This window comes from Taudactylus pleione, unplaced genomic scaffold (genome assembly GCF_031769625.1).
Source record: "Taudactylus pleione unplaced genomic scaffold, aTauple2 ptg000154l, whole genome shotgun sequence".
Taxonomy (NCBI): domain Eukaryota; kingdom Metazoa; phylum Chordata; class Amphibia; order Anura; family Myobatrachidae; genus Taudactylus; species Taudactylus pleione.
In genome coordinates, this window is record NW_028284556.1 from 15,713,335 (window position 1) to 15,726,663 (window position 13,329).

The following is a 13,329-nucleotide window of genomic DNA, read 5'->3' on the forward strand; positions in this document are numbered from 1 at the left end:
ATTTCTTAGCTTTTTTTTATATTAAATTTGCAATAATCAAAAAAAAAAACTTTTTACACATTGTCATTATGGGGTATTGTGTGTAGACTTTTTAGGACAAAAATGTATTTATTCCATTTTGGAATAAGGCTGTAACATAACAAAATGTGGAAAAAATGAAGCGCTGTGAATACTTTCCAGATGCACTGTAAGTCCTGTTAGCCGCTCACACACAATCGGGCTGCAACCGAATATATGCTAGAACTAATGTGTGTGACGGCAGGTGTATGATTTAGCTGGAGTAGCTGCAGCAGTGTTTTATTTGTAAGTGACTCTTTTACCTGAGATTAAACATTGCAGCCAGCATCTACGGCCAGCAGAACAAAGGTATGTGACAGCTTTTTCTACCAGCTTTTGAATTTTAGCTACACTGTGCCCCATATTTTATCCATTATTATTGCATAAGACTGTAGACACACTGTACAGGCTAACAATCTAAGATACTAGGCATTGAATATATGCAAGTTGGGCTCACTACATCTGCAAAGGAACTATGGGGGTCATTCAGACCCACTCGCGAGTGGCAGTATGCTCGCAAATGTGGGTCGATGGTCCCCACTGCGCATGCAGCTGCGAGCTCCGTTGTGCGCATGCGCGAGACCCAGCGAGCGAAGGACTTTCCATCGCTCCGGGTCTCACACCAAAGGGGGCGTGCTGTCGATGTTGATTGACAGCACGCCCCCTTTGGTGGGTGTGCCGGGGGCGTGCCTGCCAGACTGAGGCGTTCCTATGGGAACGCCTACTGTCTGAAGCCGGCCCCACTGACATCACTAGTGATGTCAGTGGGAGTGATTTTGGCTCTGATAGAGCCAAAATCACTCCTGGCCTTGCGGTTGAGAAACCCGACCACAGGGTTTCACTCGCAGCTATACGAGCGTCCAGGAGGATGCTCCATTTTAATGGAGGTGGGCCCTGATTCAGAGCGAGCGCTCTGGTCAGAGCGTCCGGCTCTGAATCAGGGCCAATGAGTGCTTTATAAAGGGAATAATTTGTGCCTTTCACTACTATTTGACCATCATTTGGTGCTGTGGACTTTTTATGCCGCCAGCATACCCACTGGGGCACTAAGGAACACAGGGCCTGTTTCAGCAAGGAACGCAAGTGTGCAGACACATGCACCCGGCCGCTGCGCAAAGATGCTAATGAATGCATACACACAGCAATCGCAGCAGAATAAGCAGATTCCCAGCACTACATAATACCACCCACTTGCCTTTACTTGCGTCTTCTATACCTGGCAAAACAGCGGAAACGTTGGTAACATCACGAACCATCGGACCAATACCCACAATTAGTGGTTGACCTGACCCTCCCGCAGTCTTTGCTACATATCCTGCATGCAGTGAGAGCCCAGACTGCATAGGGTCTCGCAATGCCTAATTTATGCACGCCCCTGTAACGGCGTTGGAACGCACTGACACTCCATCACCACCCACAAACGGTGCTTCCTGTCAATCACTGGGTGGTGGGTCTGCGTGCTGTCTGCGATCGCATTCCCTTTTGCAGTGCCTAGTTCGCGCACGCGCACTGCATCTTATACACATGCGCAGATTGCAAACAATGGCTGGGTGCTTGCGTTCGTTGCTGAATCAGGCCCACAGACCAGATTTTTTACTTTACAAGTAGAAGGGCACTCTATGCACATGTTTTCATATATTTTTAAATGACACTAATGTAGTTCTATCCAAAAATATTTTAATATATTACTGTTTATTGTTTATATAACTGATTTGTTTCTTAGTTTATCTTTATTAAACAGTGTTATTTTGATACATGAGTTGGATTTGTGAATTACAGAACTGGTTAAGGCGCTACTCATTTTGCTTTTAGTGGTTAATAGAATTTTTTCTAAAGGGGAATTGGTTTAACCCTGAGTTGGCACCCTTCCAATTTTCTGCAAATACGGATTGGGCGCGCTGCATCCATCTTTGTCTTGTGTAAAAAGACGCCTCCTGCCAGCTTATGTGATCTGCTGCATTAATGTGTCTTGAACAAAGATTTTAGATATTTCTAGATGCTTTTCAATGAGAAAGACTGTGATAAAGATCGTCATTGACAATTGATGTTTAGCAACTATCACTAATTTACACCCATGATTGATAATTTTGCTATCAATGGTGGAGATCTAATGAATCTCTGCTAAAAATGGCAGAGAGTGTGGCAATGTTTGTTTGTCCTTGGTGCAGTGGGCACAGAGTTTAGCTCTGCTCTCTGGTGTGTGACACAGCCCTGCCTTTTTTCCCTAATTTCCCACCATCTGCCAGGTCCTGCCCAGGGCCGGTGCTACCATTAGGCAGCTTTAGGCGGCTGCCTAGGGGTGACAGTGACTGGAGGGCGCAGCTGAGTTCACAAAAAAAATGAAGGATGTCTCTTTCAGTCCTTGATGACCAAAGCTGATGCAGGTGTGTGTAGGTAGTGAGGGGCTTGTGTGTGTGTGTGTGTGTGTGTGTGTGTGTGTGTGTGTGTGTGTGTGTGTGTGTGTGTGTGTGTGTGTGTGTGTGTGTGTTAATGAGTGCAGACAGGCTTAATGTGTGTGGGGATGGTGGTGGTTTTATTGAGTGCTGACAGGGTTAGTGTATGTGTATGTGAGTGTGGGTTTAATGCATGCCGGCAGGATGAGATGTATATGTGTGTGCGTGGGGGGGAGTTACTGGGTGCTGACATGTATTGGGGCATGAATGTGTGGCGTAAATATATATTGGGGCACTAATGTGTCGCATAATGTATTGGGGCACAGCTATATGGCATGTAAATAATTTGGGGCACATGTGTGGCATATATATTAGAGGCATTGTGTAGCATAATTCATGGCTATGTGGCATACAATACATTTGGTGCACAGCTGTGTGGCATATGTGTTGATGGCACAAATGTGTGGCATATTATGCATTGGAGGCATTGATGTGTAGCATAATTATGAAATGGTGATACAGCTGTGTGGCATATAATGTATTTGTGGCACAGATGTATAACATATTATGACTTGGGGGCAGTGTTATGATTGAGACTAACATGTATTTAAAACTATGTTTTGAAAACCTTTTCTGCCAACGTCTATTGGCTAACAATTTAAAATATATTCGTAATGGTGTGTTAGGTTCTTTTACAGATATTACAGAAAGAAAACACAGCACAGACTTCTTTGATAAAGCACAGACATTATAACACAGGGAACATAATATACCTTTCCACTGACACAGCACTGTGTTGAGCTATTTTGTAAGCTACTAGGTTATAACATCATACAATGTATTGAAGTCACTACAATTCCTGGCGCTAAAAATGTATAGTAATGTCTAATTAATACCTGCTGCAAGTAAATGGGGTCTGGTTAGGACACCAAATATAAACTATCAAAAGAAAAGGAAAAACCATAATTACTGCACTGGTATTAACTTATTCTTTATTTAATCTTTAATAGATCAAAGTTTGTTCTCTATTAATAAACAGGAGGTTTGTTAAATTATACCAATAATGGTTTATTATTAGAACATAACCATATGCTAAAAGCAAAAAAGTTTACACATATAGCAGCAATATTCACATAAGCCAATATTGTCTAAACATATAGAAATGCACGTAAAAATGATGATCATGTATATATATATGAGTGCTTCACAAGCTTTTCAATATCTGTTGTTATTTTCAATAATTGAAATCCAGGTCTCACAGCAATATACTGTATTATTTGTAGGCAATTCACACATTTGTTGTTACTTGTCTGGTTAGTAAGTATGTAACAAGTGTGCTGCCATTCCAAGATTCCTTATAAAGCATAAGCAGACACACTGGTCATGTGGTTAGATGTTGTTAATATGCAGTTTTGCAACACTGGTGTTCTGTGCAAGCAGTCTCTTATATACTAATGGACTACCTCAGTCCATGTATGCCAAATGCACTTTAAAACCGTGCGATGACCGCCGGTCCGCTATGCCGCGGAGGTCTGAGAGCGGCTGCTATTAATGTAGAGCAAACCTTGATCTATTTATTAAAGACTAATTATTAAATAAAGAATAAGCTAATATCAGCGCAGTAATTATGTTTTTTCTGATACTAGGATATAAGTAAATAACACTGTAATATGCTTATATATACAAATCCCTACTACTTCAAAAAGCAGTCTCACAAATAATTGTCAGTGACAGGAAACTCTCCAACAGCAGTAAGACTGGTAGCTGAATGCTATGTTGCTATGCGACAGCCTCACAATACTAAATTCTTATCTAGGAAAGGTCTATTATAGCCTCTGTTAATAAATCAGGAAGCGGGTCTTCTCTGGCAATATCCATGTGGGCACAGCACAATACCATAGCTACCATTCTAGGTAAGCCATTACATGATTGATAGAGCAGTTTTGGAAGCACTTATTTTTATTTGTGTAGACCAGGACAAGCATTTTCTAGCCTATCTACAATTGCATTGCAATAGCTGTAGTTCAGTGGTGTATGTATAATGGGCACAGGGTGTATGGTGCACACGGCATGGGGCTCACAACACATATTCTGCATCCATATAATATACTCACCTCTCAGGAGTCCCACGTCACACGGAACATTGAGATCTGCACAATACACTCAGTAGTCACAGTTCCAGTCTACTGCGCTGCGAGAGAGCAGGGGGCACGCAAAGAGACTGCACGCTGGCCCCCTCCTCTCTTTAGAACTTTGTACTTTACTTAGAAAACGTATAATAAAATTTAACTGTAGATGCATCGTACTTATTTCTATGCCGATTTTCCCACATGTTCTGTCATTGTTTGTTACTTAGCAAAAGTTATATCTTTAATATGTTTTTTAATAAATTTTCTATACCACATGTACGAGTGAGTCTGATATACCTCACCTCTACTTACAAATACCATATCATTACATACATTGGGCCTGATTAAGCAGTGCACTCTAGTGCACTGCTGAACGCAGATTCCCAATGTTTGGGAATCTGCGCAGGCACCAGATCCATTCTGCGCATGTGCAGAACAGCTCTGCGAGTCCGCTTGCAAACTGGCAGCAGACTGTCAGTGATTGACAGTCTACTGCCATTTGGGGGCGGGGAGGGGGCGGTAACAGCCTCCATTACCCGAAACGGAAGCGTGTCGCCGCCTTTGGGGGGGGAGGGAAGAGGCCAGGATCTAAGTCGGGTGACGGAGATTTCCAGACCTCTTCCTCTAAACTGCAACGGCCGGCTGTGGGACCCTATGGGTCACCACAGCCGGCCGATGGTACGCAGATTAACCGATGCTGCATTGAACAACGCAGCTTAGTTAAGTAATGCACAGGAGGCATGATGCCTCCTGCTGAATTATCATATCTGCAAAAGATCTCAATTGCATAGCCTGAGTGCAGCTTTGCAATTACAATCCTTACAGAATCAGGCCCATAGTTTGGGTGCAGCGCTGAAACGACATCCAGATACACTTACACCCAACCAGGTCATAAGCACAAGAAAATAATTTCAACATTTGTTTCAATAATGAAAGATGGATTTGCTATTACAGTATGCTTGACTGGTTTAAAAAACACTCTATAATAAAATGGTTATAATATTTGTTTTTGCATGCAAAAATAACCCTTATTTTAAAGCATAGCCACAAAATCATACAGTACAGTGGCGGAACTAATGGCGGTGCAGCCGGTGCCTTACACCGGGACCCATTGTGCAGTGGCCCATATCCATCTGCATCCAACAGCACCGCTGCACCCGCCAGTGTCCCACGGGCCCCACAGTATCTAAATCTATGGAGCCGCTGCTGGAAGTTCGGGTTCTTGCTGGAGGGGGAGGAGGGGCCGCTCTTCTCCCCTCTCATCGTGCTATTGCCTAGTCCCGCCCCTGACTTACTGCTCCAAAGTTCCAAAGTGTGCTGGGGGGCGGGGCCTGAGTGACAGGAATGGGCCAGCTCCTCCCCCAGCCTTAGCACTGCAGTCAGAATCCTGTTGCCTTGAACAGCCCAGCCGGAGGGGGAGGAGGCCCTCAGGAGGAACAACTCTATAAGCCCCACCCCTCTCCTGCTTAAACTCAGGCCCTCCCCTCCTGGCTTCTTTCCATTCATACTAACCATAGTTCGGCTGCGCTGGCTGAAGTTCTTGGGCACTAGGGATGTTACATGGTCACGTCACTATCTCGTGACCGTCCCTGGCACCTACTGTGGGTGGAAGGAGCTGGAGGAGCAGAGGAGAAGAGGCAGCCATTTCCCTGCACAGCAGCAGGACGAGGTAGGCTTTGACCAGTGACCATTGCTGCATGACATAGAAACAAAAAATGGCAGCTGCTCAATCAATCTGTCAGTACTTTTCAGGTGCATGAAAGGGAGGTCATACCAAGTAGAAAAAAGGGGCGGGGGTTAACCCCCTATTGTACCTCAGCACACTGAATTATACTTGCAACAATATATGAAGACTATATGGTAATAGAAATTCAGAGATATTAGTTGCATGCATTTGCAAATACATAGGAAGCTGCTAGGGCACATCACGGCTTCTCTGTCACTAGTAGTCCCTAACACTAAGGGGTTCACGTCCGGAACACAGAATCTGTGCAATTCATATGTGTCCCAATTTAAAGGGTTGAGGTGGCAACCTTATTTATCCCCAACAATGGCTATTTGCCAAAACCACCCTCAAATGTTTTGGTTCAGATTTGGTTTTGGGTTTGGAGTTGTTTAAAAATGAATAAAAACAGCTAAAAGCATTTAACTTGGACCTGTTTTTGTTCCTATAGTATTATTAACATCAATACCTTTAATTTCCAGTAATTTCTAGTGAATTTTAACCACCTCACAGCACCTGAAATCACAAGGGAGAAACTTAAATCCAATCTGAAACATGCGGGACCTGGTACTTAACTCCTAGTAAAATTGCGAGAAGACCTGAGTCAGAACCCCAAACCGATTCCGAACTGAGACTTGGTTTAACCTAGAACCCCAAAGCTTGGGTGTGTTTGGTTTTCTCAAAAACCAAACTGCTCATTTAATAAATGGTATGATTGATTGATTACAGTACTAACTGTCTAGCCGAAGTCGATAATTTATTATTAATTATAGGATTATATAATTTGATGATACTACTCTGTATCTGTGGAGAAGCTGCACTGGCATGCCTACGTTTTGCCGACCACCCTCCTGTCACCTCCCACAAATAGCACCTCCTGACAATCACTCTGCGATGGGTCTGCGTTGTCAGGGCCTGATTTAGGTTGGATCACAAGGCTACGTTCGCACGCAGCCAGACAATGTTTGCATTCTGCACATGCGTATAAGACGCAGTTCGTGTGAGCGAACTGGCCACTGCGATCAGGAAGCGATCGCAGTGAGCATGCATAGTCTTCACACAGTGATTCACAGGAAGTGACCGTTTGAGGGTAGTGACGGGGGGTGGTCAAAGAAACACAGGCATGCCTGGGCCTTTAAACGCTGTTACAGGGGCATGCATAATTAAGTCCCTGCGATTGCATACGCTGGCAGAGGTCTAGAAGGCGACAGGAAGTTTAGCAGTTTGTGCAATAGGGTCAGGTCAACCACAACTGTGCAAATGGTTCCGATGTAACTCGATGTTTACGATGTTTTCGCTGACTTGCAGATGCATGTCATGGGAAGTGGGCGGCTTTATACAGAGGTGGGCATCTTGGTATAGAGCTGCAATTGCTGCAGCTCTAGAGATTTATCGTTGTGCGATGTGCGACAATTTACTAGCAAGCATAGAATTTACTATCAAGCCTAGAGAGGGAGCCTTTTTTGTATCGTTATTATTGGTATCATTATATATTTTATTATTATTATAATATTACTATTATTTATTGTACTATTTTAATTAATAAATGCTTATTTTTAACTATGTATTTTCTCATTCACTCTGTACAGCTACAATGTACTAGGGGATATTTTGTAAGAATCGTGTTAGGATGTGATATATTCTTACACCTTATTGCTAGAATGGTTTTTGCAGCAAAACGCACATTTACCAAGAATCGTGTTTGCTTGCGCTTTGTCATTCGATGGTGTAACTAGTCGCGTTATGGCATGTGCGAGTCAGTCAATTCGGGTGTTTTACGCAACTGAATTCGAAACTGAGGGCCTGGATCGCTATTGCAATAGCAGCTGTGTTTACGTACGCTGTTCTGCTGCCAAAATATGCTAATGATTGCAATCAGAAAGTCAGCACAGAGATGCCCAAACCAAGCATAGAGACGCCCACTACCGATTTTGCACATCTGTTATACCTTGCAATACTGCGTATACATCGGGATCATCGAGTAATAATGGTCCCTCACACACAATTACAACAGGTCTGACCTTACTCAGAAATTGCTGCTCTTGTTGCACGCAGTGAGTACACAAGCTACGTATGCCGTCACAGTGGCTAATTTATTCACGTCCAAGTAATAGCATTCAAATGGACAGGCACACCTGCGTTTCTCTGACCACTCCTTAAACGCTGACCTGATGTCACCTACTCTGCGATGGCTTTATACCTGCGTAGGTGATCGCAGAGCGATTACAATGCTAACTCACACATGGAGATGGAATCTGATGTGGAGGAGGTGTCTGTGCAGCAGCCTTAGCTGAAGTCAGACTTGGAGGAGGAGGATGAAGGATCAGCAGTCAGGGGCAAAATAAACAGTGGCCACAATGTGAGGTTTGCATATGAAGAGAACGTGGCTCTCATCAAAAAGGTCATGAAGCATTACGACCATTTGTTTGGGCAATACTCCTCCTGAACAAGTGGTCTCAAGAAATTCTTCATGTGGCAGAAGATAATGGAGGAGGTCAACTGCTCCAGGACACTGCAGCGCACTGTAGATGTGTATAAATAGCGTTTCAGCGATAAAAAGCGGCACAATTTAAAGCAAAATGGCCACAGAGGCCAAACTACAGAGGCAGACCGGTGCTGGATCCCCCTTCCAGCAGGAGTGGCTTGAATATGAAGCGCCATTGCCCTCCATCATCCCGCCAGAGGTGCTTCAGGCTGTGCATGTCTACAGCACAGATGCCACGTCCAACCAGAGTGAGTAATATCCTAATCATTACCTTTGTCATGTCATTTTAATGTGTTTACCGTGAAATTTTTGTTCTTATTAATAAAATTTAAACCCAATTACAATAGAACTTAGGGCCTGATTCAGCACGGATTGCCACGCTGCACTCGGATGCACCCGGACAATGTATGCAATCTGTGCATGCATATGCATGGCATTACATGTGCACGAACTTACCACTGCGATTGGGATATGATCACAGTGAGCATGCAGAGGATTGGCAGAGAGATTGCCAAGAAGTGACAATTGGGGGGGTGACGGGGAGTAGTCAGAAAAATGCAGGTATGCTTGTGCGTTTAAACGCCATTACAGGGGTGTGCATAATTAAACCCCTAAGATTGCATACGGTACTCATTGTGTGCAGGAAGTTTAGCAGTTTGTGAGTGAGGGTCAGGTCTACCACAACTGTGCAAATGGGTTCGATGTAGTTATGAATACCTAATAATCTATACACCCTAAATGTTGCTATTTAGTGTTGTTAGTCACACAAGAAATAATTGCTTTCCAGACTTTGAGTGTGGTTCCAAAGCACAAAAAAGTTATTATTCACATAAAAAGCATTTAGTTACACGCTGTGATCTAAATACAATTAGCGCAAAAGATTATACATAAACAAGGTACAGTCGATACATACGCAGGTGCACTGGTCCCAGTTACAGTCATCAATTCTGAGGTCTGTGGTCATCCAAGAGAATGGCTACTAACTGGGACCGGCACACAGGCTATATACCCTAACAGATCATGATAACAACAATGTAGACAGACAAACATAATTCCATTGGTTCTTGCTCTTGGTCTTTGTAATATGCTGTAGTTCATAGGACAGTTCACTAGGGGTATGTCCCAATTCTCCAGATTACATTGTCTTTCGTTAATTGATTTAAACTAGATAGAGACACAACATTACAGTGTATACATTCTAACCAATAATTTCCTATATTCCATAACCATCGAACGTCAGATTAGATTCCCTCACTGATAGGTTCAGATATCTAGAAATAAACAGTGTGTCAGTTTAGTACCAAACATGCCATGTCTATCATGTTGTATACCATTAATATCAAATACATGCATTTTACATCATAATTAATAACTTTAATATAAACCATAATGTGCAGGAACCTTTAATGAGTGTGTGTATATTTATGATTATATGTAAGTATATGTTGTGTGTCTACATGCAGCGTAAAAGGTGCGCTGTGTGTGTTTCTATTTACAAATGTAACTATAGATATATGTGTGCATTGTGGATACCCATGTGATCATTCAAGTGTATATATATATATACATATATATATATATATTCATATATACAGCATATATTTATATACATAGCTTCAAACTGGTTATTATTAATATTACTTCTGTCTGAACTAAAAGAATGACAGACAATGGAGTTTGTCCTGTTCATAGATGGAGCAAGCTTTGGCAAACAGTCTGATCAATTTAACAAAAGGCACTCCTATGTTTATGCAGAACACAACTGTTAGTTCTACTTAACCACATCAGCATTGGATACATGGCCTACAATTGTTAAACGATAGCTAAACGTCTGACCATTGTTTCCAAATCCACATTCAGCGTATCAATGTCTGAGTTATACTTCAATTGTCACAGACACACTGTATCTGTATGCAGAGCAAACACTCACAGTATCCTTGTGTATTCTTAATTATTTGTCACAAACATGTCCACAAGACATGTCTGTCATCACTGAATATATGAAGTCTTTAAATATATATATTTATATGTGTATTCATGTGTATGGGGTATGATAGGATTTTAAACAATATGCGGTGGCAATGCGATTGCACAATGCTAACAATAGCATATTAGCATCACACACAATGGTTTCATGCTGACGACGCAAGATGGCATCGTCAGGGGCAACCTAAAATGGCATTGCTCGATATTAATTTTAAGATCTGGTCTCAGCCAATCATTTGGCTTCGACAGTCCACCCTTTGATAGCAAACAACAAGCTATCACACTCTGGTCTTACTATTTATTTTTTGTCTTACACTATGGGATATTATTTAATATTATATTATGGGATGGCACAATGTGGTCATTAAATCATCAATAATGTGTCTTTGGCAGGGAGGTAAAACTACCCTTATATGCACAATGCTGATCTTGGAAGATCGTGGGAAAGACATGGGGATGCATCTATCCTATAAAGGAAGTCTTGCAGATGGTGGGTTGCAGATGGTGGGATTTGCATGTGGATGATAGCTGGGTTTGGCACTATGGGGAATTGGCTCTCAACTACCTTATTAACCCCTCTAAGGTCCTGCACTAATCTATAGCCCCTCCCCCCAGCCTACTTCACTGGAAAAATTGGACTATTGGCTACACTTGCTGTATGGACTAAAATTCCCTGTTGTAGTAACCGCTCAATTATGGGGAAACCCCCTATCTCTACTTCTGGTTTTAATGGGTACTGGGGAATTTTTGGAGCTTGCCTACCACTTTTTGAGATTTACCATTACGGGAGCTATGTTTTCCATAAATCCAGTGTCCTGTCCATCTTTGGTCCATAGTGAACCTGGTATTTGATATAACATCTGCTCTACCTGAGATGGGGAGTGACCAATATATCCCTCACTTCATGCGCAACTCTCTCTGGGATATCTAAAAATATACCATCAGTGGTACAATAAATGACACATCCCATTTTGCATAACAAATCCCTAACCATTAGGTTATAGGGGCTGCTGCTGCCAGGAGAAAGGAATGCCTGGTATGCAATGGACCGATAGTAACCTCTGCAGATTTGGTTAAAGGATAATGTTGCACGTTACCCATTACACCCATTGCTGGTACTGTTTTGCTGGTCACCTATAAATTAGATGGAGATTTTATCTCTGATCTGGTCGCCCCTGTGTCTACAAGAAAAGAATGTGTAGTACCAGCTACATCAACCGTCTATTCAGGTTCTTCCCTAGTACTCCCGGTTAACCTGACTGGCTTTAGACTACAGGTGTGACCTGACCCCTAGAGCTGACTATCTTCTTCCAGCAAAGCATTCACTGCTACGATGTGAGCAGGTGATGGCTGGAATTGTCCTGATGGTGGTGAGTGTCCCTTCTGTGGGTATCTCAGTGTTCCCTGGTTTGGGGTTTCCCACTATCTAGCTTTATAAATCCTACTTATGTGCCCCTCCTTGTTTTATCTATAACACCTTCGTGGTTGACGTGTATTGGACGGTTGTTGTTTTGTGGGTTGGGGAGTGTGAAAAGATTGTGGTTGTGTATGGGCATAAAGGTTTGGAGGTTGTATGGGATGAATGTATTGTGGCTGTGTGTGATAAGACTGCTGCGGTGTTATTTGCATTCCTTCCAGAGCTTGAATACTAACAGCAATTAGTTTCTCACTCTGCATTTCTCTCTTCCTAAGGATGTTTTTATCATGTTCAATTGCAGATTCCCTGAGTGTGTCTACTGTAATTCCCATCCATCCAGGAAGTGAGGTCTGAACCCTGGCCTTTAGAGTATCTTTAAGACCATCCATAAGCACTGTGATTGTCATATCCCTGTGGTATGTGTTGTCTTTTATATCCTCTATACCTGTGTATTGGGTAATATTCTGCAGTGCTCTGGTGAAATAATCTGCTGCAGACTCATTCTCTTTCTGCTTAATTGTAAAAATCTTATTCCAGTTAACTACTACTGGGAAATATACGGCCAACTGGGTGACAATAATAACTAAAGGTATTTGAATGTTAACATGCAAACATTTATAGGTGTCTAGTAAATAAGTAACCAGAGGAATGTGTACTTACCAATCAACCTTTCCTCCAGCATTTGGCCCACCTCACGCTTAGCACCAAGGGATATCTGTGGATAAAGGAATCATGGCTTGAGCCAGGATAGCCAACCACAATACTCATGATTCTTTGGTTTGCATCACAAACCACCTGGACATTGGTCGAATGGCTGTGGTGCCTGTTTAAATATACATGGGCACATGCCCAAGGTGGTCTCAGCTCAATGTGTGTGCAGTCTATAGCACCCAGGACATTAGGCATACCTGCGATCCTATAAAAAGCTAACTTGATATTATGCCACTGTGGCTCCTGGATAGGGAAGCAGCTATAGGTGTAGGAGAGGGTTTTGAGTGCTACAAGGACTTGGACCAGGTAGCGGGAGAAGGTGACTTGCTATATGCCTACCACCATCTCCATCACTGGCTCAAAGCTTCCAGTAGCAAAGAAGTGCAAAACAGCCAGCAGTTTGTGTAGGCGTGATAAGGCTCGTGATC